Here is a 26,243-nt window from a genome sequence, read left to right as displayed (position 1 = left end):
TTCAACTGAGTGTTGAGAGCCACTATAGCTGGCACAGAACAGCAGTCATGAGTGAAAGAAGAAAACGCCCCTCTGGGGCAGCATTCAGAAAAAGAAAGCAAGCAAAGGAAGCTTTTCTATCTAAGCAGGAAGGAGCTCTCCTGAGATACATAGACACAAATGTTCACGGCAAGCCTTCTGGCCCCAGTGAGGATGTGAATGGTGAGGAGATGCCTGATCTTCCAGTTAGTCAGAGTGCAGGTGACCCGGCAGCTACTGCAACATCCATATCTCCATCTCAAATGGATGTAACCATGCACATTCCTGAAGAAAAGTGTAGATCAGAGAAGAGTGTGGTGGAGGCACAAGAAACAGCTGCTGCTGAGTTTAGTTCCTTAAGTCTAGATGATCCAGGACTGTGGACCCACGTGAGCAGTAGCCTGAGGGACTTCCTTGTACTGCATGGGCCACAGCAAGTGAAAAACTTCATGTTCCACAAAGACAATGAAAATAGAAGTTCCCATCCAACACATTACTGGCGTGAAATCCCCAATGCTGGCAAAGTGGAGAGGCCATGGCTTATGTACTCAAAAACCCAGAATGCTGGATACTGTTTTTGTTGCAAACTCTTCCAGTCTAATGTTCCAGCCACATTGGGTTCTACAGGAACAAAGGACTGGAAAAATCTGGCTAGAAATCTGGCATGCCATGAGAAGGCAGCAAATCACTAGAGAGCATTCCATAGGTGGAAAGAGCTTGAGATAAGACTAAGGTTAAAGGCCCCATAGATGATCAGCATCAAGAGAAGATTGCATCAGAGTCTCTTTACTGGCAAAATGTTTTGAAAAGGCTCATTGCCATTGTGAGAATGCTTGCTACCCAAAACCTAGCACTGCATGGCACTTCAGATCAGCTGTATGTGCCAAACTATGGAAACTTCCTTAAAATTGTGGAGCTGATGGCTCAGTTTGATGCTGTACTCCAGGAGCATCTAAGAAGAGTCACCACCCAAGAAATGTACACACACCGCTACCTTGGAAAAACAATTTAAAATGAGATCATACAGTTATTGGCAACAAAAGTCAAACAGAAGTTTGTGGCAGATCTGAAGTCAGCCAGATATTGCTCTGTTATTCTGGACTGCACACCCGACATCAGCCATACGGAACAAATGACTTTAATGGTACGTTTTGTAACAACAACAGAACCTAGTGAAAATGTCCCTGCAACGGTGACTGTCAGAGAGCATTTTCTAGAATTTATTGACATTGATGATACTACAGGAGCTGGTCTGACAAATGGACTTCTTAAAAAGCTGGAAGATATGGGAATTGCGATAGCCGACGTGAGAGGTCAGGACTACTATAATGGTGCCAACATGAGAGGAAAGAACAGAGGAGTGTAGACACGGATCCGAGAGTTAAACCCTCAAGCTTTTTTTGTCCCATGCAGTTCTCATTCATTGAACTTGGTGGTCATTGATGCAGCATCGGCTTCTAGTGAGGCTGCTGAATTTTTTAATGTAATTCAAAGCATCTATGTATTTTTCTCTGCATCAACTCATCGATGGCAAATTTTGAAGCAACATCTGGGAACATCCTCTCTGACACTAAAACCACTGAGTGCCACACGATGGGAAAGTCAAGTGGAGGCGATAAAGCCTATCAAACACCAAATTGGGAAGATAGATGATGCCATAGTTGCCGTTATGGAGGATAATGCTATGACAGGAACAGTTCATGGGAGAACAGTGGCAGAGGGAAATGGAATCACCAGAAACATACATAACTTCAAATTTCTGTGTGGCTTAGTGTTGTGGCATGACATACTGTTTGAAATAAATGTTGTAAGCAAGAGACTCCGAGGTGTTAATCTTGCTATATCGGGAGCAATGGAACAACTGGAGAAAGCAAAGTCATACCTACAGTCTTACTGGTCAGATGAGGGATTTCAAAACGTTCTGAAGAGTGCACAGAAGTTGGCTGAGGAACTTCACACTCAAGCTATTTTCCCACCCATTCAAGAATACAAAAGTCACCGAGGAAGAAGACATTTTGATTACGAGGCACGGGATAATCCCATAAGAGACCCCAAACAACAATTCAAAGTTGAATTCTTTAACCAGGTGCTAGGTTGTGCAATACAGTCATTTGAAGAACGTTTCATGAAGCTCAAGGAACACAGCAGTATATTTGGGATGTTGTATGATATTCCCAGACTCCTCACTCTACCTGAGGAAGACCTACACCAGCAATGCAGGGCACTAGAGACAATGCTGACACATGATGACATGCGCGATATTCATGCGAGTGATTTAGGTGATGAACTGAAAGCCCTTTCAAGATACATTTCAGCAGGATCAACTCCAAAGGCTGTTCTGGAATATATGTGCACAAATAATATGACCACCCTCTTTCTAAATGTATTTGTTGCTCTGTGCATACTTCTAACAATTCCTGTAACAGTTGCCAGTGGAGAACGCAGCTTCTCCAAACTGAAGTTAATAAAAACACATCTACGCTCCACAATGACACAGGAGAGGCTGGTCGGCCTTGCAACCATCTCAATAGAGCATCAGCTGGCCCAGACTGTGGAACCTTCAGCAGGAAGCAGTTCAAATCTTTTCAACAAAGAAGGCACGGAAAGCACCACATTGATTATTCAAACAGATAAAAATGCCAGTGTTTACTATGCAGACAAGAAAAATTACATTTGCTGTTCAGGCGTTTGAAAGTTAAGTGTTACTTAAAATTTTTGAACAAGCAAACAAGGCATTTTAAGTTGTTAGTTCTCCTTTATTGGGGTAGGTAGCAGAGCAGTACCATGAGAGGAGTAGAACAGGAAGAAGGCAGAATTGAGACCTTTCAAAGTTTTGGCCCAAGTGAGGGGGCATGGGGGCGTCATTTGAGTTCCCCGCCTCAGGTGCCAAAATGTTGTGGGCCGGCCCTTAATGCTGCGCACATCCTTGGCATATAAGTAATAATAGTAATACAAGAATAGAGTAGCAATTCCCAATCTGTGGTGTGCGGACCACTCATGGTCTGTCAAGAACCAAAAATTTCCTACTTCTTGCTTCCCATTGCTTCTAGCAGCACCCAGGTTTTTCATTTCCTAAAGAAACCTAGCTGCTGATAGAACGGTTAGAAAAAGCAAGATAAGACAGCAAAGCTTCTTGCAATTGTAGCCACTGATATGGAGAGGAGGACAAGAATCCAAAGCTCTCTTTAAGGACCAGAGACTGAGTATGGGCAATCTAGGAAACAAAAATCTAGCTGAGCCATGCATACAGTAGTCTTAGAACCATGTTTAAAATTCATGTTTAAACATGATTTAAGCATGATTCCACTAACCTGGTAGATCACACAGTTTTACTGGTGACTGTGGTTGAGGATACACCATTTAAAAGCCATTTTTCCAAATCTCCCCACCAGCCAGACAAATTAGTTTAAACAGGATCCATTTTTCAACCATATTTAAACACAGCTGTGTGAGACTGTATGGTGGGCAAAGCTCTGAAGTGTAGTCTCCATGATACGAAGTTTGTAAAGGACTAACCTTCTGTCTATCTAATATGTATATATTTAACACACTCATCCCTGTAGTGTTTAGGTGTCCATCCTTAGGGAGTACAAGCATCCTCTATGGCAGTTATGTGAGATCTTCTATCTATGCCAGTTGGAGTCAAGCCTGGTAAATATTCAATTGGGAAACCCAGATGCTGCAGGAAGTGGTGCTAGTAGTTCACTAAGGCCTTGTCTACATGACAGCTTCTTACTAGGCCACTAGCAGGTTGGTGGAGCAGATGGCTAAAATCTCATTCATGTCCACACAGCTAATAACTACTTAACTGTACGCTGCCCCTGCTAGAGGCCTAGTCTGGGTTCATATAAGTGGTTAAAGACACAGTTATTTTGCTGTGTGGATGGGCATTCCTGACTGTTTCACTGTAACCAGTAAATCAAGCTCTCTCCATTGCGTAACTCTTTGTGGGTGCATGTTCCACACTCCACTTTCCCATGTGTTGAGAATGCCACACTGAGCCTGACCTAGGGGGACTCTATCCTTTGTGGTTAAGCTATCCCAGAGCACACACATGGCTAATTCACCCAGAAGCTGTTGGCAGATTTAAAATGCCCGTAACTTATTTTGCTAGATGTAGCACTCTCACATCTGCCCCCATGTGTAAATGGCCACTCTGACCTTCGAAGCTGTAGATTATGGGCTTTATGTAAGAAATCTCATAGACCTCAGCTGAAGTGGGGACCACTAAATACCCATAATTGTTGGTGCTGTGAGCAACTCCTGGGATTATGGGATGGGACTCTGGACTGTAGTTCAAGGTACTCCTAAAGTATGGGTAGGCAGAATGCTGTGTACAGATGCAAATCATGAAGACAGAGAAACTGCTGTGAAGACACAAGTTTAACCATACAACTTGTAAGCAGTTCAGATGATCATGTCCCTAACCTTACAAAATCATGGATCTAGTTATAATCTGAATGGGGCCTAAAGGCATTGTTTCTCCTGAACTGAGCGCTGAACCAACCCACTCCCTGCCCCCCATTATAGTGAGAAGATGCAGATTTTCAGATGATATTGGAAACTAAAGTTTTGGCTAATTGTGTGCATTACAGATAACACAAAATATTTTGCTTCCCTAGCCAAAACCTAAATATTCTGTCTGCTTTAGTTTCACTTAGATCAGGTTTTCTTTACCTTTGGACCTCAACTCATGTACAGTAGTATTATTGTGTGTGTGCTTGTTTCACTACAGAAGTGGCTGTGTTTAAGTGGTGAGGGAAGTGATTTCTGTATGTAATCAAAATTCTTTGGATTATATCAGATTTCACTCAGAGGCCAGCAGGCTTAGTGGGCAGGACATGGCTCAACAGTCTTTCTACCCCAAAGTCCTGGGATGGGCTTGCCTGGCAGTCAGTGGGCCCACCAGTCAGATTTTGATCTATCATTACCCAGACAGACAGGTGGAAAGGTAGGGGCACCCAGACTCTCCCTCTCAACCCAGTCCCAGCCCAGGGAGGGAGGTGTGGAGTGTCTCAGTCGCCTCTTCTTGGTGCACCGGACCAGCTTTCCCTGAGCTGCTCTACCTCCCAGTTTTCTTTGGTTTGCGGTGTGGTCGCAGCCCCCAGCAGTGCATTCCCAATTAGTCTCGGTATATCTACACAGTAACTAGACACCTGCCACTGGCCCATACTAGCCAACTTGGAATCGCAGGGCTACGGCTGCAGGGTTGTTTCATTGCTGTGTAGACTTCTGGGTTCATGCTGGAGCCAAGGCTCTAGGATCCTGGGGGGTGGGAGGGTTCCAGAGCTCAGGCTGCAGCCCAAGCCCAGAAGTCTGCTCAGCACCACAGGACATTGTCATAAATGGAGTTACTGTTCCCAAAGTTATTCTCTGGGACCAGTCACCCGGGGTTCTTTCAACCCAGAGCTCTTGGTAACTTTTACTCTGTGTGAGGTGGTGTCAGGAAATAAATCAGGGGAGACACGGCCGTCCGACCGATAGATGGCTGGCACAAACAGGACAACACAAGAGTGCTTTCACTTAAAGCTAAACTTTACTTAGTCTCAAGCACTTATATACACGTCCACAACAGGTTAGTAAAACACCCCCAACCCGTGATAATTACCAAAGCTGAGTGTGGCTCTCGAATGGTACAGCGGCAGCCCGTCTGCCGGTGGGGAATACAAGATGCATCCAGAGGAAGAGTCCAGTCCTGAAGAGTCCCACCACCTCAAACTTTTCCCCCTTATTTATACATTAGTAATAGAATGACATGTCCCTTAAAGCAAACTTGTTAAGTAAGCAGTTTCAATGGTCAAGCAAGAGGTTCCTTCTGATTATCGATTAACCAGGTGTGGGTTTTTCCAGAGTTTGCAGCCTTGAGTCTCCAATAAACATTCCTGGGGCACATCCTGCTCTTCTAAAATGCATGTATCAGCAACTTCAACACAATTCTTATCAGGAAGGACGCGGGGTCAAGCTGCCCTCTCTGTGGTACCCAAAAACTCCCCTCCCCTCTTGCCTTGGTTAAACTGAGACTGATGAATGGCCAATTTACAGCTTGCTGACTTGGCTGCTTTTAGCAATAAGCCATAGTGGTTTCAGGCACTTTACTGGTTTGCCAAACTCTCTCCGTACAGGACCCTGTTTACTCCCTTTTGCCTTGGCTTATGAAACGATACCCTGGTCTCAGAGGCCCTGTATGACATACCAGAGTACAGTCCTGACCAGCGTGGGGCTGTCACCCCTGCGCTGCAACCTTTGGTGCCTTACAATGCCTTGCTGAAGTAGCTCCCACCTGGGCCACTCCCAAACAGCCTTCGCATGCATGTCACACCCTGAGTGTCTATGTGTAACTGCAGCCTGCCAGCCACACTTGGGTTACACTCTAGCTCTCACCAGCCTAGGTTATACCACAGGGTGACCCCAACACACCACCAATCTTCCACAGAAATGTATGTCCTGTGCTTTCCAGTCCTCTCCTGTATAAATATTTTAAGTCTTATTTCTTTAAGAGAATAATATATCAGTTTATTATCTCAAATAGTTATTCAGACACTTCATTTTAAACACATTAGATTAGATAAAACAAGGTTTATTAACTACAAAGAGATAAATTTTAAGCGTACAAGTAATGAGGTATAAAAGTCAGAAATGTTTACAAGAAAAATAAAGATAAGATGTTTACTAATGCCTAACTTATCAAACTATTTTAGATTAAAGCAATATTTCAACCAGCAGTGTGGTGCAGTGGAAACATGCTGGGCCCATAACCCAGAAGTTAATGGATCAAAAAAACCATCCTCTGCTAGGTTTCTAAGGGCAGGGCTGTCCCTAGGGGAGTGCAGGGCCCAGAGCAGAAGTGACATCACTTCCGGGATTGACCGTGCCGGGGGTGGATGGTGAGGCTGGGGGAGGCAGTGCTCCCCAAACAGCCAGGAGTGGCTCCCCACCCACACTCCGCCCCACGGTGCCTCGCACTCTCACCTGGCGCTCCAGGACTGGGAAGGCTGCAGCTGGGAGGCTCTCCCTCAGGTGGAAGGGGCAGGGCTGGGGGTAGTCTCCCCATTCAGCGGTTCACCTGCCACCCATGCAGTGCTGGCCAAATGCACTGCCCCGCTGGGCCCCCCAAAGCGCGGGGCCTGGAGCAGCCACCCCAATTTGCCATCCCTAGGGACGGCTCTGTCTGAGAGTTTAGACTACATGACCGTTGCAGTCTCTTCTGACTCTATGACTCTCACCACATGCTTTCAACAGTCTTACTGACCAAACTCTATCAGTTAGGACCCCTCCCCCAGATTCCAATGACTGCTTCCTTTGTCTCTTCAGGTACAGTGAATGCAATGGGTAGAGAGAGAGGGAGGAGCATTGGGCTCTTTGTCCCTCCTTTTTATAGTTTCAGTCCCCCTCTTGAAAAACATTTCCAGCAGAGACCCAGGAGCCAAAGAGTCTATGTGGAAGGATCCTCCCTGCTGTTTTTTTCATGTGTTTGAACTTCCTTTGTCTTCCCTTCCTGCAAATGAAGCTGTGTACACATTCCTTTGTTTAGGCCAGACCTGTTTGCCAACTTCTGTTTGGGCAGGGCTGTGGGTTTTAGAACATGGGTTAAGAACACCATACAGGGGAATCTCATAATTTCACCTACAATGTTGCCACACATATTTTACCAGGACAATAATGATCAGCAAATATGAGTTTTCAAATGAGATCTTACAAAACATAGTTTCTACAAAGATTATTATAATAGTGTATAGGGTGTGAATACAGGGGTATATTCTGTCACACCCTGGCAAAAGAAGGTTTACTTAAACTCTCAGCAGGTGTGTAGAATGGTGGTCAAATGTGTGTTTGGCCAATTGAAATCCCGCTGGCAATGTCTACAGACTGATTTGGATTCCAATGTCATCAGTTCTGTCCGTATCACTGTGGCTTGTTGTGCTCTTCAAAATCTTTGTGATGCCAGCTGGAGCTGGATGCACCTTGGCAACTGAAATTGGGGATGCTTTGTGCTCCCATATTATGGATTTGCATGGCTCAATGGAAGAGGGAGAATAGTACCTTTATGAATGTGCTGACGGGGAAGGGCATTGATTGCCGGGGTGGGGGAGTTGATTGCCATGCATTGTACTTTTGAATGACATGATGACTTATAAATGGGTGGGTGAATAGTATGGATTGATGTATATAGCTGTATGGAGACATGGGTTTTGCATAAACCTCCCCATTGTCTCTGATCATGTGTTTACCTCTAATATCTGAAATACACATACTATGACTGTCAAGGTTCCTCCCCCACTCTGAACTCTAGGGTACAGATGTGGGGACCTGCATGAAAAACCTCCTAAGCTTATCTTTACCAGCTTAGGTCAAAACTTCCCCAAGGTACAAAATATTACACCCGTTGTCCTTGGACTGGCCGCTACCACCACCAAACTAATACTGGTTACTGGGGAAGAGCTGTTTGGACGCGTCCTTCCCCCCAAAATACTTCCCAAAACCTTGCACCCCACTTCCTGGACAAGGTTTGGTAAAAAGCATCACCAAATTGCCTAGGTGACTACAGACCCAGACCCTTGGATCTTAAGAACAATGAACAATCCTCCCAACACTTGCACCCCCCCTTTCCTGGGAAATGTTGGATAAAAAGCCTCACCAATTTGCATAGGTGACCACAGACCCAAACCCTTGGATCTGAGAACAATGAAAAAGTATTCAGTTTTTTACAAGAAGACTTTTAATAAAAAATAGAAGTAAATAGAAATAAAGAAATCCCCCCTGTAAAATCAGGATGGTAGATATCTTACAGGGTAATTAGATTCAAAAACATAGAGAACCCCTCTAGGCAAAACCTTAAGTTACAAAAGAGATACACAGACAGAAATAGTTATTCTATTCAGCACAATTCTTTTCTCAGCCATTTAAAGAAATCATAATTAACACATACCTAGCTAGATTACTTACTAAAAGTTCTAAGACTCCATTCCTGGTCTATCCCCGGCAAAGACCAGCATATAGACAGACACAGACCCTTTGTTTCTCTCCCTTCTCCCAGCTTTTGAAAGTATCTTGTCTCCTCATTGGTCATTTTGGTCAGGTGCCAGCGAGGTTACCTTTAGCTTCTTAACCCTTTACAGGTGAGAGGAGCTTTCCCCTGGCCAGGAGGGATTTCAAAGGGGTTTACCCTTCCCTTTATATTTATGACAATGACATATGACACATAACGGCAAAAAATTCTTTATAAAATAAAAACATTTAGTTTTACACATGTATTGGACAAGTACAATATTAAACAATTGCCTGGCAGGACAGCTGCCAAAAGCTTTAAAAGTAGCCAAAATCAAAGTGCACAAAGAAATGTGAACAGTTAAACTGTGCAGAGGACACCCTTCCTCCCCACCCCCCAAATATTATTGTGTGTCCCTTGGTGTGTCCCCCTATTCTTCTTTCCCTTCCAACTCAGTGCAGGAGCACAGAAAAAAATCATTTTGGAATTTCCAGGACAGAACTGAATGTATCTGTAGCTCACAAAAGCTTATGCTCAAATAAATTGGTTAGTCTCTAAGGTGCCACAAGTCCTCCTGTTCTTTTTGCGAATACAGACTAACACGGCTGCTACTCTGAAACAGGACAGAACTGTTACTTTTTGAAACTGAGTTTCAATATAGGGGCCGAGGACTGCTTCAGACCACAGAGCTCCCTGGACACAGCCAGATTACAGAAGCCAGTGACAGACGTGTTGGACATAGCGAAAGACAGAAGTGTTGAGAGAATAAAAATCACAACTTTAAAAAAAAAATTTTTTTTAAATGGAGTTTAAGGGGAGATCTGTAGCCGCATTGTGCTACGTAAGCCTTCGCTATCATTTCAGGCATTGCTGAGCTCTTTAGGTCTTTTCTGTAATCTGGAAAGCTTGTCTCTTCCACCAACAGAGGTGGTCCAGTAAAAGATATTAAAAGTAAAAGACACCACCTTGTCTCTCTAATATCCTGGCACCAACATGGCTACATCACCACTGCATACACCCATTTCAAGTCATTTATATTTAATTATCCAGGCTGTTCAAATACCAAAAAGTATCATTTGTTTTCTTTAAAATATAAAGTACAAAGTATTGGCACTTTAACTGGTGTATTGGCACATTAATATTTAGGTGGGTAAATTTTACATTTCCACAGTTCTCAAAAATGTCTTCAGTTCCTTTATTTGTTTTTCTTCACCTCTTCATGATTCATTACAATGTGAATCCTTTTTTAGATCAGCATTAATTTAATTTCCCACAGGATAATACTTTTCAGAAAAAGCCATTATAGTTCGCCAAATTTGCCTGTATGTTTATTTTGACCTGTAAGCTGGCATCGTTAACTCACTTGGTCCAACAAAGACAATGTATTCTACATGGATGTCTTTTCTTCAAAGCATATTGTCTGGTTTGTAGCATTGGCTATAGTGAAACAAAGGATTTTAAACAGACAAAAGGCACTATTTCCCCAGTCACTTCTCTCTCCAGTGTAGTACTTAGCTTCTTCAGAAGCTGCTGCTATGACTTAGGGCTGGTGTACACAATCAGTTTGAGCACCAATTTAACTGAACAATCTCAACTAGTTAAATCAGTTGCAACTTCAAGGTGGTTACACTTATTTTGGATTAAGAATGCCATATTTTGATTTTGTTTAAATCCAGAATAAGGGTGCCCACACAATGGAAACCAATTTAGTTAAATGGCTGCTCATACTGAGTAAACATGAGTCATTGAAGAAACTGTTTTTAGTTTTACCATGTGAATTGATTGCAGGCTCTTCCTTTCCTGCTGATTTAATATGCCATCAGAATTGATCAGATGGTTCTTGACCTAAAAATCTGAGGTTGACTTGCTCTAATATGTAATAGCAGATTGTGTAAACTACGTACAAAACACTGTGTACAATGGCAGAACTACACTGAATTAGGTGGGAAGTATACGGCAATGTTAAGTAATTGCCAAATCATTCAGTAACCTTTAGTTATATTTATATAATTATGCAAATACACTTCAAAATGATGCACATCATTTACTTGAGTTATAGAAGTGGAACGCCACTCCTTCCATTGCTTATTGGAGCCCGATGCATTGGTGGTATAATGGTGAACATAGCTGTCTTCCAAGCAATCGACCAGGGTTTGATTCCAGAACAATGGATCCATTGCTTATTGTGGGACCAACACAGTAAGAAAAAGCAGCTCTGTAAACCCATACATCCACAAATGACTGATTCCTTCATCTGCAAGCTCCCTTGAAGGGCTTGTCTATACCGGAGGAAAAAAGCATTGAGAAATTGTTTACTAACACAATGTTAAACTCAACTTTCCCCTTACAGTGGACTAGCACAGTTGTTTTCTAAAAAATCTGTTAGCTGGTCAGGTTAACCCTATTGTTTAAATATTTTAAAACACTGTTGGCCTTGTCTACTTGGAGGATTTGAGAGCACCTGCTCTTCATGCAGCCTCCTAGCACAATGATGCAAGCCTGGTTTCAAACAGTGGTAAACTGCAGTGGTGTAAGTCACATCTTAGAATCATAGAATACCAGGGTTGGAAGGCACCTCAGGAGGTCACTTGATGTACAGGGGTTGAACACAGCGATTTCAAGGGTCACTTAAAAATAATCATGTTCTTTCGAAGGGCATCTTGTTCCTTCCTCAATCTAAATTCAAAACCAGCTCCAAGAGTCCAAACTCAGACTCAAGGTTCGTTTACAGACAAAAACAAAACCAAAAAACCCCCAAACAGGATTAATTATCGACCGTCAGATCCAGGAGATTATCTATTCATTTTTGGTCTTTTAAGGCACAGCTCACAGTTTGTCCTTTATACTGGAACCAGAAATATTCCATCGGGTTGTCTAGCTCAGAGGAGCCGCAGCAGAAAGCCACGGGCTGCCTGGGGCTTGAGAGCCCCACTCAGAAGATGTTGCCCCGGCCCAGAAACGCACCAGGGCGGAGCCAGCGGCAGCAGCAGCCGGGGAGCGTGTGTTTGTAGCTTGCGGCCGCGGTTGTTTTCTCCTCCCTCAGAACGTGCTGCGGGTTGCACCCAGCAAACCAGCCAGTTTTGCTTTGGCAAAAGCACCCGCGGCATCTCCCAATGAGCCGGCGCCCCACCCCCTTTCCCCGTCCCCGCCCACTCTCCCGCGCACCCCGGGCGGTCGCTCCTGCACGGCTCCCGTCTCTCCCAGCTCCCGAGCCCGAGCCCGGCTCCCACCGCGGCGCAGAGCCAGCCCCCGCACCGGAAGGGGAAGCGCCGCCCCGGAGGAAAGGCAAAGGCAGCTTTGCATGAAGTTTGCTCGGGACAGAGTCTTCGGCTGAGCGGGGCAGGTAATGGGGGGACGGTGCAAGCAGCGCCGGGGAGGGCTGGCCCGCGGGCCGCAGCTCCGGTCCCGCCGAGCCCTAAGGCAGGGGGCAGAGGGAGCGGCCGGGGCCAGGGCCGGGGCCGGGGCCGGCGGGGAGAGGCGGTTGCGAAGTGAAGCCTTCGCTGCCCCTTTCTCCGACCGACGCGGCCGGCGTGCGCCCCGGCCACGCACCGCGGTGCCCTGGGCTCACCTGGCTCTGCCTCTCGCGGGGGGTGGGGGGGCTGCCCGGCTGAGCGGGGCCCTGGCGTGGCGTGTGCGCGCTCTGCGTCCGGGCGTGTGGAGGGAGCCTCCCTGCCTTTACCCCCCCCCCCCCCCTACACACACACACACACACACACACACTCTTCAGCGGGGTGCGCAGAGGAGCGTGGCCAGATGACCTGATGTTCAGGGCTTTTGTCTTAGGTAGGCTCTGTTGCTGCCCACCCCCTCGCCAGTGCGCTGTCTGCTCGCCCTAGTTCGGAAGGTGACTCCTGGGGGCATTCTGCGCTAGGGGGACCAGGTGTCGGGTTTTTGACCGGAACAGCCTGTCGAAACGGGATCCTGACGGCTCCAGCCAGCACCGCTGACCGGACTCTTGACTATCCGGTTGGCGGCGCTGTGCAGCGGGGCTGGCACGCTCTCTGCTAGCCTCTGCGCTGCGCGGTTCCCAGGAAGCAGCCGGCATGTTCCCCCTCCGCCTCCTACACGTGGAGCAGTCGGGGCTATCCATGCTGTCCCCTCCCCAAGCACCACTCCACAGCTCCCATTGGCCAGTAACCACGGCCAATGGAAGCTGTAGGGGTGGTGCCTGGGGACAGGGGCAGAGTGCAGAACCCCCTGGCTGCACCTCTGGGTAGGAGCTGGAGGAGGGACATGTCGCTGCTTTCTTGAGCTGCTTGAGGTAAGTGCCGCCCAGAGCCAGCACTCCTCATCCCCTTCCGTGCCCCAACTCCAGCCCTGATCCCTCTCCCACCCTCTGAACCCCTCAATCCCAGCTTGAAGCATCCTTCTTCACCCCAAACCCCTCGTCCCTGGCCCCACCCCAGTTGAAGCCCTCACCCCATCTTGCAGTTCAACCCACTGTCTCAGCCTGGAGCCCGCTCCTGCACTCTGAACTCCTCATTTCTGGCCCCACACAGGAGCCCACACCCCCAGCCAGAGCCCTCACCCCCTCCTGAACCCCAGCCCGGTGAAAATGAGCGAGTGAGTGAGGGTGGGGAGAGCGAGCGACAGAAGAAGGGGGGCTGGAGTGAGCAAGGGACGGCACCTCAGAAAAGGGGCAGGGGATGGGCACGGCCTCAGAGGAGGGGCAGGGCAGGGGGCGGGGCAAGTGTTCGATTTTATGCAAGTAGAAAGTTGGCAACCAATAAAATGAAATGTGCCAAAAAATAAAAAATTCTGCACACAATATTTTTAAATTCTGCAATTTTTATTTGTCAAAATAACGCTACATAATCACACCAGTTTCAATTATTTTGGTAATTTATTTTAAAATATCTGTCAGCAAGTATGTCTGTAACAGTGTATATACACATACACACACACAAATTCCCCCAGGAGTAGAGAACTAAAGAAACCCCTATGAGAACCCAGTTCCTGTTTCTTTGTCCTCCCCCTCCCACAGCTAGAGACCTACAACCTCTTCCCGTCCAGAGCCCACCTGCGGGCCACCCCCCTGTCAATACACCCGAACACTCTCCTCCCCAGAGACCAGCCGTTGGGCCCCCCTTTGCCCAGACACCCGTCCCCCTGCCTGTCCCCCATGAGTCCAGGGAATACACAGGGAGAAACAGCTTGATGCTTGGTCCCAGGCTTGTGTGGACTTTCCTGCATGCAGCCCTCTCCTTCCCTCAGGCATGCTGGGAACTGCAGCTGCCAGGAACCCTCTAGCTCCCTCTCCCTCCCTGCAGCAGTGTCTTCTATGTGCAAGCTGGGCTCTGCCAAGTCCAGTGGCGGCTAGCAGTGCTGCAGCCCATTTCTTTGGGGGAAAGGAAATTCTGCTTGCACATTAATTTCTGCAAAATTCTGCATTGTGCATTGGCACACAATTCCCTCAGGAGTAGAAGATACATGTACTGTGTGGAAAGTGCTTTGAGAGCCTTGGCTGGTGGTGAAGTGCGAAGTGGTTGATGGCACATTTTTCCCTCTGAATCGCTTTTAGGGCTCATCTGGCGCATTTTGTGCATCTGGTTCTTTGGGAGAGACTTTTGCTTATCTCACCACCTAATCTTGACCACAAGTGTTGCTTCTGAAGATACCTGATCTTTGCAAAATGGTGTTATAGCGTAATATTTTCCCCAAATCCTCCTTTTTTGCTTGCTGCTTTGGTGGGAGGCTTTCTAAAAAACACGTGCTAAAATGAGGTAAAATTGTATGGTGAATGAGAGAGGATTGTATGCTCCTCTCTTTCAGGAAGCTGAAAGTTAGAATTACCGTTGCACCTCAGTTTCCTTGTAAGCATTACAAATTGCTGTGACACCTGATTGCACTTTCCTTGAAGAGCAGTATGGGGCAAACCTAGTTCAGCAGAGTCAGGGTATGTCTACACTATGAAATTAGGTCAAATTTACAGAAGTTGGTTTTTTAGAAATTGTTTTTATATAGTAGATTGTGTGTGTCCCCACAGAAAATGCTCTAAGTGCATTAAGTGCATTAACTCGGCGGAGTGCTTCCACAGTACCGAGACTAGCGTCGACTTCCGGAGTGTTGCACTGTGGATAGCTATCCCACAGTTCCCACAGTCTCTGCTGCCCATTGGAGTTCTGGGTTGAGATCCCAATGCCTGATGGGGCAAAAAAATTGTCACGGGTGGTTCTGGGTACATGTCATCAGGCCCTTCTTCCCTCCCTCCCTCTGTGAAAGCAATGGCAGACCATCGTTTCGTGCCTTTTTTCCTGAGTTACCTGTGCAGACGCCATACCACAGCAAGCATGGAGCCCGCTCAGCTCACTGTCACCATATGTCTCCTGGGTGCTGGCAGATGCGGTACGGCATTGCTACACAGTAGCAGCAACCCATTGCCTTGTGGCAGCAGACAGTACAATAGGACTGGTAGCCATCACCGTCATGTCCGAGGTGCTCCTGGCCGTGTCGGTCACAAGCGCCTGGGCAGACATGGGTGCAGGGACTACATTAGGAGTGACTCGACCAGGTCACTCTCTTTAGTCCTGCAGGCAGTCCTATTGTACCATCTCATGGTGAGCAGGCAGGAAATATGGATGGCTAGCAGTCCTATTGTACCATCTTTTGCCGGGCAGGCAGGAGATGAGGATGGCTAGCAGTCCTATTGTACCATCTTCTGCCGAGTAGCCAAGAGATGTGGATGGCTTGCAGTCCTTCTGCACCATCTGCTGCCAGCCAAAGATGTAAAAGATAGATGGAGTGGATCAAAACAAGAAATAGACCAGATTTGTTTTGTATTCATTTCCCCCCTCCCCACTGCCCCGAAGTCCTGCCTGAAATACGAGAGGGAGGGATAGCTTAGTGGGTTGAGCATTGGCCTGCTAAACCAAGGGTTTTGAGTTCAGTCCTTGCGGGGGCCATTCTGTGTGACAGTTGTTTTTGTTTCTCCATGATGTAAAGTCACCCCCTTTGTTGATTTTAATTCCCTGTAAGCCAACCCTGTAAGCCGTGTCGTCAGTCACCCCTCCCTCCGTCAGAGCAACGGCAGACAATCGTTCCGCGCTTTTTTTCTGCGCAGATGCCACACCACGGCAAGCATGGAGCCCGCTCAGATCACTTTGGCAATTAAGAGCACATTAAACACCACACGCATTATCCAGCAGTATATGCAGCACCAGAACCTGGCAAAGCGAAACCGGGCGAGTAGGCGACGTCAGCACGGTGATGAGGACATGGACACAGACTTCTCTCAAATCATGGGCCCTGCCAATGCAGGCATCATGGTGTTAATGGGGCACGTTCATGCCGTGGAATGCCGATTCTGGGCCTGGGAAACAAGCACAGACTAGTGGGACCGCATAGTGTTACAGGTCTGGGACAATTCCCAGTGAAATGCATAAGGGCACTTTCATGGAACTTTGTGACTTGCTTTCCGCTGCCCTGAAGCGCATGAATACCAAGATGAGAGCAGCCCTCACCGTTGAGAAGCGAGTGGCAATAGCCCTGTGGAAATTTGCAACGCCAGACAGCTACCAGTCAGTCGGGAATCAATTTGGAGTGGGCAAATCTACTGTGAGGGCTGCTGTGATGCAAGTAGCCAGCGCAATCAAAGATCTGCTGATATCAAGGGTAGTGACCCTGGGAAATGTGCAGATCATAGTGGATGGCTTTGCTGCAATGGGATTCCCTAACTGTGGTGGGGCCATAGACGGAACTCATATCCCTATCTTGGCACCGGAGCACCAAGCTGGCGAGTACATAAACCGCAAGGGATACTTTTCAATAGTGCTGGAAACACTGGTGGATCACAAGGGACATTTCACCAACATCAACGTGGGATGGCCGGGAAAGGTACATGACGCTCGCATCTTCAGGAACTCTGGTCTGTTTCAAAAGCTGCAGGAAGGGACTTTATTCCCAGACCAGAAAATAACCGTTGGGGATGTTGAAATGCCTATAGTTATCCTTGGGGACCCAGCCTACCCCTTAATGCCAAGGCTCATGAAGCCATACACAGGCAGCCTGGACAGTAGTCAGGAGCTGTTCAACTACAGGCTGAGCAAGTGCAGAATGGTGGTAGAATGTGCATTTGGATGTTTAAAGGCGCGCTGGCGCAGTTTACTGACTTGCTTAGACCTCAGCAAAACCAATATTCCCACTGTTATTACTGCTTGCTGTGTGCTCCACAATCTCTGTGAGAGTAAGGGGGAGACATTTATGGCGGGGTGGGAGGTTGAGGCAAATCGCCTGGCTGCTGGTTACGCGCAGCCAGACACCAGGGCGGTTAGAAGAGCACAGGAGGGCGCGGTGCATCAGGGAAGCTTTGAAGACCAGTTTCATGACTGGCCAGGCTACGGTGTGAAAGTTCTGTTTGTTTCTCCTTGATGAAACCCCCCGTCCCTTGGTTCACTCTACTTCCCTGTAAGCTAAGCACCCTCCCCTCCTCCCTTCGATCACCACTTGCAGAGGCAATGAAGTCATTGTTGCTTCACATTCATGCATTCTTTATTAATTCATCACACAAATAAGGGGATAACTGCCAAGGTAGCCTGGGAGGGGTGGTGGAGGAGGGAAGGACAAGGCCACACAGCACTTTAAAAGTTTAAAACTTATTGAATGCCAGCCTTTTGTTGCTTGGGCAATCCTCTGGGGTGGAGTGGCTGGGTGGCCGGAGGCCCCCCCACCGCGTTCTTGGGCATCAGGGTGTGGAGGCTATGGAACTTGGGGAGGAGGGCAGTTGGTCACACAGGGGCTGTAGCGGTGGTCTCTGCTCCTGCTGCCTTTCCTGCAGCTCAGCCATACGCTGGAGCACACTAGTTTGATCCTCCAGCGGCCTCAGCATTGAATCCTGCCTCCTCTCATCATGCTGCCGCCACCTTTCAGCTTCAGCCCTTTGTTCAGCCCGCCACCTCTCCTCCCGGTCATTTTGTGCTTTCCTGCACTCTGACATTGTCTGCCTCCACACATTTATCTGTGCTCTGTCAGTGTGGGAGGACAGCATGAGCTCAGAGAACATTTAATCACGAGTTTGGTTTTTTTGCCTTCTAATCTTCACTAGCCTCAGGAAAGGAGAAGATCCTGTGATCCTTGAAACACATGCAGCTGGTGGAGAAAACAAAAGGGACAGTGGTATTTAAAAAGACACATTTTATGGAACAATGGGTACACTCTTTCACAGTAAACCCTGCTGTTAACATTGTATACAAAGCACATGTGCTTTCGTTCCAAGGTCGCATTTTGCCTCCCCCCGCCACGTGGCTAGCCCCTCCCCCCTCCCCGTGGCTAACATTTCTGTTCAGCCACAGGCAAGCAGCCCAGCAGGAATGGGCACCTCTGAATGTCCCCTTAAGAAAAGCACTCTATTTCAACCAGGTGACCATGAATTATATCTCACTCTCCTGAGGATAACACAGAGAGATAAAGAACGGATGTTGTTTGAATGCCAGCAAACATACACTGCAATGCTTTGTTGTACAATGATTCCCGAGTACGTGCTACTGGCCTGGTGTGGTAAAGTGTCCTACCATGGTGGACGGAATAAGGCTGCCCTCCCCAGAAACCTTTTGCAAAGGCTTTGGGAGTACATCCAGGAGAGCTGGAAATGCCAGGGCAAATTAATCATTAAACATGCTTGCTTTTAAATCATTTATATTATTTTAAAAGGTACATTCACCAGAGGTCCCTTCTCCGCCTGGCGGGTCCGGGAGGCAGCCTTGGTTGGGTTCGGGGGGTACTGGCTCCAGGTCCAGGGTGAGAAACCGGTTTCTCCGCTTGCTTGCTGTGAGCTATCTACAACCTCCTCCTCCTCATCATCTTCCTCATCCCCAAAACCTGCTTCTGTGTTGCGTCCATCTCCATTGAAGGAGTCAAACAACACGGCTGGGGTAGTGGTGGCTGAACCCCCTAAAATGGCATGCAGCTCATCATAGAAGCGGCATGTTTGGGACTCTGACCCAGAGTGGCTGTTTGCCTCTCTGGTTTTCTGGTAAGCTTGCCTCAGCTCCTTAAGTTTCATGCGGCACTGCTTCGGGTCCCTGTTATGGCCTCTGTCCTTCATGCCCTGGGTGATTTTTGCAAATGTTTTGGCATTTCGAAAACTGGAACGGAGTTCTGATAGCACAGATTCCTCTCCCCAATACAGTGATCAGATCCCGTACCTCCCGTTCGGTCCATGCTGGAGCTCTTTTGCGATTCTGGGACTCCATCATGATCAACTCTGCTGATGAGCTCTGGCCAGCGTGGCAAGCTGCAGGTGACCATGCAAACAGAAAATTGAAATTCAAAAGTTCGCGGGCCTTTTCCTGTCTACCTGGCCAGTGCATCTGAGTTGAGAGTGCTGTCCAGAGCGGTCACAATAGAACACTCTGGGATAGCTCCCGGAGGCCAATACCGTCTAATTGCGTCCACAGTACCCCAAATTCGACCCGGCAAAGCCAATTTAAGCGCTAATCCCCTTGTCGGGGGTGGAGTAAGGAAATCGATTTTAAGAGCCCTTTAAGTTGAAAAAAAGGGCTTTGTTGTGTGGACAGGTGCAGGGTTAAATCGATTTAATGCTGCTAAATTTGACCGCAACTCCTAGTGTAAACCAGGGCTTAGAGGAGAAACTTTGTATAATGAGGTTGTTTTATTTAGAAATTCTTCAGAAAACAGGCACATCGTAGTGCAGCTGAGAACAGTAATTTATTTATTTTCAAGTGCATGACAATGTCCTCATTTGCAGAAAGAGAGATGATCATGTTGATACACATTGCACTCTGTAATGTGAAGCTTTGAAGGAAAAAATCAGGTTACAACATGGACCAACTTATTTGTCATTGATTAAGTAAAAATGATGTACCAGGTTGACTATTATAGATTAACACATAATTAATGTGTACATTTCCCCAAGTATGTAATCGTCAATTCTTGACTGAACAGAATGCTTTAGAGATGCAAATAGAAGGTGATTGTGCTGACTGGTGAGACTGGTTGTGGTGCTGTGATTGTTTTGTTTTATTGGTGACTACAGTGGTTTCATTTCAGTATCTCTTTGATTTCTTGCGTTTGACTCTTAACCCGTCTCTCCCCTACTCATTTCATGGTATCAAATGTTGGGGGAGATTCTAGAGTTTTAGTAGGCTGGTCTTATTGCTTGGCACTCTCTGCACTGACCGTAGAGTCTTGGGTCCTATTGCACAAATGTTTGAATGCTGTTGACTGGCTGTTTCAAGGACACAGCCTTGGTTGATGGAGATCAGGGTGTACCCCATAAAGACTGAGAGCCTTTTCAGTGACAGGCTCATGATAGTGGAACTTGTTACCACTAGCTATCAGATAGCACCAAATCCTGCTACCTTCTGGACACAGTGCAAGATTCATCACTTCATGCAAGTGCTTACTTAATTGATTGATGGAGTCCCACCTTATAAGTAAGGGATCCTGAGGGAAGAGGAGAGCTATGTTCCTGTAGTACTGTGGACATCAGAGTGCCGTTCGAGAACAGGACCCTAGCCTTCCACGATGCCTGAGCTCGAAAGGTAGAGAAATATGCCCCTCTGGCCGAAACCTTGAGAGCTAAGGGTTACCAGGTCCAGACACGTGCACTGATCGTCGGAGCCTTAAGTGCATGGGACCCTGGTAACGAGCGAGTGCTGAGAGAATGCAGAATCGGTCAACGCTACACTCGGCTGATACAGCAACTCACGGTGTCAGATGCCATCAGGTGGTCAAGGGACATCTACATAGAACACATCACTGGACATCGGCAATACCAGGAGGGATGAGCTGGAGCGCCGATGAGAAGCGCAGTCAGGAAAGTAACAAATACTTTCCTTATGGATTGCATTTTCTAAATGGACAACCAACCTAATTCTCAATTACCGAGGGACAATCTCCACTCATTGATATATTTTGCTTTTCACAACCAAATTTCTGTACAACTTTTCATGAGTGATGTACCCAAGTATTCTAATATCTAAACTGTGTTAATCTATTCACCTAAATTTGGATTATTGCTGATTATGTACTCTATGTATCATATGACTTTTAAAAACTAACTTTGTATTTGTGGATAATCTAATCAGTATACCCAGATGTATAGACACTGTTATAGAATATCAGGGTTGGAAGGGATGTCAGGAGGTCATCTAGTCCAACCCCCTGCTCAAAGCAGGACCAATCCCCAACTAAATCATCCCAGCCAGGGCTTTGTCAAGCCTGACCTTAAAAATATCTAAGGAAGGGGATTCCACCACCTCCCTAGGTAACGCATTCCAGTGTTTCACCACCCTCCTAGTGAAAAAGTTTTCCTAATACCCAACCTAAACCTCCCCCACTGCAACTTGAGACCATTACTCCTTGTTCTGTCATCACCTACCACTGAACACAGTCTAGATCCATCCTCTTTGGAACCCCCTTTCAGGTAGTTGAAAGCAACTATCAAATCCCACCTCATTCTTCTCTTTCGTAGACTAAACATCCCCAGTTCCCTCAGCCTCTCCTCATAACTCATGTGTTCCAGTTCCCTAATCATTTTTGTTGCTCTCCGCTGGACGTTTTCCAATTTTTCCACATCCTTCTTGTAGTGTGGGGCCCAAAACTGGACACAGTACTCCAGATGAGGCCTCACCAATGTCGAATAGAGGGGAACGATCATGTCCCTCGATCTGCTGGCAATGCCCCTATGTATAAATCCCAAAATGCCGTTGGCCTTCTTGGCAACAAGGGCACACTGTTGACTCATATCCAGCTTCTCATCTGCTGTAACCCCTAGGTCCTTTTCTTCTCCCATAAGTGTGGGTGAAAAGGGTCTCACACCACTTGGCAAGGTTGCATCATGAGAAAAAACAACTTTGCTCTATTTCCACACTTTCTAATCTTTCAAAGTAGCAGGAGGTGGAGAAGTGATACAAATGCATTAGACTCTATAGCAAAACGAAGAGACCAAACCACAGACTCTGGACTCAGCAGTCATGTATCCTGCCGTCTGAACTTGGAATCTGATACATTCCCTCATTGGCTACCATCATTTGCCCAGCATGGAAGTGCTTCTTGTTCAACAAGGCAGCCAGATTGGGACCCATAGGCATGGAATGGCTCTGAAGGAATCAGCTGTTTCTCTCTGTGCTTCATGGAACTTGGGATCCAAATGGCAAAGACAGTTGTGCCCAGTTTAATCATGGAATCCTTTAGGCGTGTGATCAATGCCACTTAACAAAGGAGCAGGGTTCTAAAAATAGTTTACCTGGGCCACAGGTCACCATAGCTTCCAACTCTGGGGCGAAAATCAACCACCAGTACTTGCAGTTTCTACATGAGTTCTTGTGAAATCTTTGACCTTACTTGGAGTAATTTTACACTTCTCTGGAGTAGAATTCTTCACCAACCACACAACATATCAGTAGTGATAGTGAGGTATAACTCCCCCAAATATGCCCTTTTATTTCTTTAATCTGGTGGCACAGATTTAAATTAGGGACTACATTCAGGTGCTGCTCAGATTCCTTGTAAGGCACCAAATGTCAGGTATCTATTAAAAATAGGTGTCTTTCTGCATCTCTAGATGATGGTTTACTACTAAACAAAGAGGTAGTATGCCCAACATGAGGCAGTCATCATCAGTGATCCCTTGAGGTTGAGGATGATCTCTTTTACAGGTTTTATTTATTTTTCATGGGTCCTTTGGTGACTGAGGAGTCCGATCCTTGAGCCACAAGCTTGTTGGTAGACATTGCAGGTGGTGTTGGAAGACAGGGTTGGGCCACAATCAGTGTGTGACAGTTATCTTTCCTTTCTTTTCTGGCATTTTTCTGCAACCAGGGCAAGGCAATTTTCCTCAAAAGTGGACGTTTCCTCTCTGACTAGTCTTCGCCACTTATCCTTATCCTGGGCTGCTGTCTCCCAGTGTGTGGTGTCAATGCCAAATCTCTTGATGTTTACCCTGAGGGTGTCTTTAAAGTGTTTCTTTTTGCTTCCCCGTTTCCTTTCTCTTTTGGTGAGTTGGACGTACAGCAGTTGTTTTGGTAAGCATGTATCAGGCATAAGCACACAGTGCCTGCTCCACCTCAGCTGGTGCTGGATAATCAGGGCCTCAACACTGAAGATGTTAGCCTCTGGAAGGACACTGACATTAGTGTGATGATCCTCTCACTTTATGTTGAAGATCTTCCAAAGAAAGTGCTGGCATTCCAGGTTTTTCAGGTGTTTTTTATCGGTCACCCAACTCTCGCAGCTGTCAAGGAGAGTTGGCATTACCACCACTTTATAAACTAAAAGTCTAGGATGTGTTCTGATGTTGTGATTGTTGAAAGTCTGGCGAGACAGTTTGCCAAAAGGAAGGCTGATGTTGCAGATTCGATGCTGAATCTTGACATCTATGTCTGCCCTCTGTGAGAGATGGCTGCCAAAATAGGCAAAGTATTCTACATTATTCCAGTTCTTCTTTGTCAATGTAGATCTTCCTTGCTGGGTCTGATGATTGACCGGGGAGTGGGTTTATTAATTTAAGAGCAATCATACACAGGCCAGCAGAAGGAGGCCAAAACAGAAAGAGCTGTACAAGGACAACAATACCAACAGTATACAAAGCTAATAATATGACGCTATTGTGAAAAAGGCCAATATCATTCTGGGGTGTATTAATAGGAGTGTACTATTAAGGAAGTATGGGCTGGATGAATGCACCATAAGGTGGGTAGAAAGCTGGCTAAATTGTCGGGCTCAACGGGTAGTGATCAATGGCTCCATGTCTAGTTGGCAGCCGGTATCAAGTGGAGTGCCCCAGGGGTCGGTCCTGGGGCCGGTTTTATTCAATATCTTCATAAATGATCTGGAGGATGGTGTGGATTGCACTCTCAGCAAATTTGCGGATGATACTAAACTGGGAGGAGTGGTAGATACGCTGGAGGGGAGGGATAGGATACAGAAGGACCTAGACCAATTGGAAGATTGGGCCAAAAGGAATCTGATGAGGTTCAATAAGGATAAGTGCAGGGTCCTGCACTTAGGACGGAAGAACCCAATGCACAGCTACAGACTAGGGACCGAATGGCTAGGCAGCAGTTCTGCAGAAAAGGACCTAGGGGTGACAGTGGACGAGAAGCTGGATATGAGTCAGCAGTGTGCCCTTGTTGCCAAGAAGGCCAATGGCATTTTGGGATGTATAAGTAGGGGCATAGCGAGCAGATCGAGGGACGTGATCGTTCCCCTCTATTCGACATTGGTGAGGCCTCATCTGGAGTACTGTGTCCAGTTTTGGGCCCCACACTTCAAGAAGGATGTGGATAAATTGGAGAGAGTCCAGCGAAGGGCAACAAAAATGATTAGGGGACTGGAACACATGAGTTATGAGGAGAGGCTGAGGGAGCTGGGATTGTTTAGCCTGCAGAAGAGAAGAATGAGGGGGGATTTGATAGCTGCTTTCAACTACCTGAAAGGGGGTTCCAAAGAGGATGGCTCTAGACTGTTCTCAATGGTAGCAGATGACAGAACGAGGAGTAATGGTCTCAAGTTGCAGTGGGGGAGGTTTAGATTGGATATTAGGAAAAACTTTTTCACTAAGAGGGTGGTGAAACACTGGAATGCGTTACCTAGGGAGGTGGTAGAATCTCCTTCGTTAGAGGTTTTTAAGGTCAGGCTTGACAAAGCCCTGGCTGGGATGATTTAACTGGGAATTGGTCCTGCTTTGAGCAGGGGGTTGGACTAGATGACCTTCTGGGGTCCCTTCCAACCCTGATATTCTATGATTCTATGATTCTATACTATGTAAGACCTGGGAGGAAATTGTGCTCTACTCAGCACTGGTGAGGCCTCATCTGGAGTATCATGTGCAGTTTTGGGCATCACACTTTAAGAAATATGTGGTCAAATTGGTCCAGAGGAGCACTACAAAGATGATAAAAGGTTTAGAAAACCTGCCCTATGAGGAGAGGTTAAAAAAACTGGGTATGTTTAGTTTTGAGAAAAAGAAGACTGGAGGGAGGGGGGAATCTGATGAATCTTCAAATAAGTTAAGGGCTGTTTATAAAGAGAACGGAGATCAACTGTTCATTGTGTCCACGGAAGGTAGGACAAGAAGCAATGCACTTAATCTGCAACAAGGCAGATTTAGGTTAGATATTAGGAAAAACGTTCCAATTATAAGGATAGTTAAGGACTGGAATAAACTTCCAAGGGAGGTTGTGGAATTCTCATCACTGGAGGTATTTGAGGATAGGTTGGACACCACCTATCAGGGATAGTATAGGTTTATTTGGTCCGGCCTCAGCAAAGGGGGCTGGGCTACATGACCTACAGAGATCCCTTCCAACCCTACATTGCTAAGGTTCTATATGTCTTGTGTATCTCATATGCTTAATTTTAGTCTCCCTTTTTCTGTATTTCTGATTCTATATATTTTAAATTGTTTGGTTTGAGCAGTGCTTTGCTATGCATTATACAGTGCTTATGGTATACATAAGACACACTGAACTTTGTTTTTCCACTCCCTGGGGCAGTAAGGCCTGGTCTACACTGCTGCTTAAGTTGATGTAAGTTATGTCGATCTAACGCAGTGTCTACACCATGCCATGTCGGTTCGGTGGGAGATGCTCTCCCACCAACTTAGCTTCTGCCTCTCCCAGGAGGTGAAGTACTGAAGTTGACAGAAGAGCACTCTGCCATCAACTTATTGTGTCTTCACCAGACCCGCTAAATCAATGCCGCTGCATTGATTGCAGTGTTGCCAATTTAGCATGCCAATGTAGACAAGCCCTAAGGGGCAGAACTGCAAAGATCAGTCTTAAGGTTTTGATGTACACCTGGTGCTTTCTGATCACCTACTTGAAAAGCAGTTTTTAGGACTGGCTAAAAGCTGAAACACCACAGTACAATTACAAAGACCCTAAACAGCAGGACTCTTACTTTAAAGGTGGATGCAAGTGTCTCAGTTATTTGTAATCTTTTAGTTAGAAAATGGGTCAGCCTTATTGCGCTCTATATATTGCATTACCATGCAAGAGATCCAGATTCAGTAAAGTGGGCCAGTCTCATTCTTTCACGTTGGAAGAGGCTGGGAGTGTAGCAGGGGCATCTTGAGTGTGTCTTGCTGGGAAGAAGGAGTAATTCTGCAAGGAGCTGAGCTGATGGGGTTTAAGGGAACTGCATTCACTGGCAGCTTGGTGGGGTTAGCTGTGTATTGGGGATGGTTGAGGGGAGGTGGAGGGTGTTTGTCCCAGACACGTAGGAAAATTTTCTTGTTTTGTTTTTTGTAACTAAGGTGGAGTGGTTGCTTCTTGACCAT

General features: G+C 46.6%; 1 protein-coding gene across 2 annotated transcripts in view; it reads left to right on the top strand.

Annotated features, from left to right (window-relative positions):
* Positions 1-12,110: 12,110 nt before the first annotated feature.
* The window catches only part of SAMD3 (sterile alpha motif domain containing 3), a 99,319-nt gene continuing 85,186 nt past the window's right edge, over positions 12,111-26,243 (top strand). For both annotated transcript variants that reach the window (XM_073337290.1, XM_073337288.2), the window contains exon 1: positions 12,111-12,347. The gene's annotated coding sequence lies outside the window, so the exon portion shown is untranslated. The remainder of the gene's footprint in view (positions 12,348-26,243) is intronic.

The sequence above is a fragment of the Lepidochelys kempii genome, chromosome 3 (assembly GCF_965140285.1).
Source record: "Lepidochelys kempii isolate rLepKem1 chromosome 3, rLepKem1.hap1, whole genome shotgun sequence".
NCBI lineage: Eukaryota > Metazoa > Chordata > Testudines > Cheloniidae > Lepidochelys > Lepidochelys kempii.
Note: the sequence above shows the minus strand (reverse complement) of the source record. Positions and strands in the feature narration are given on the sequence as shown.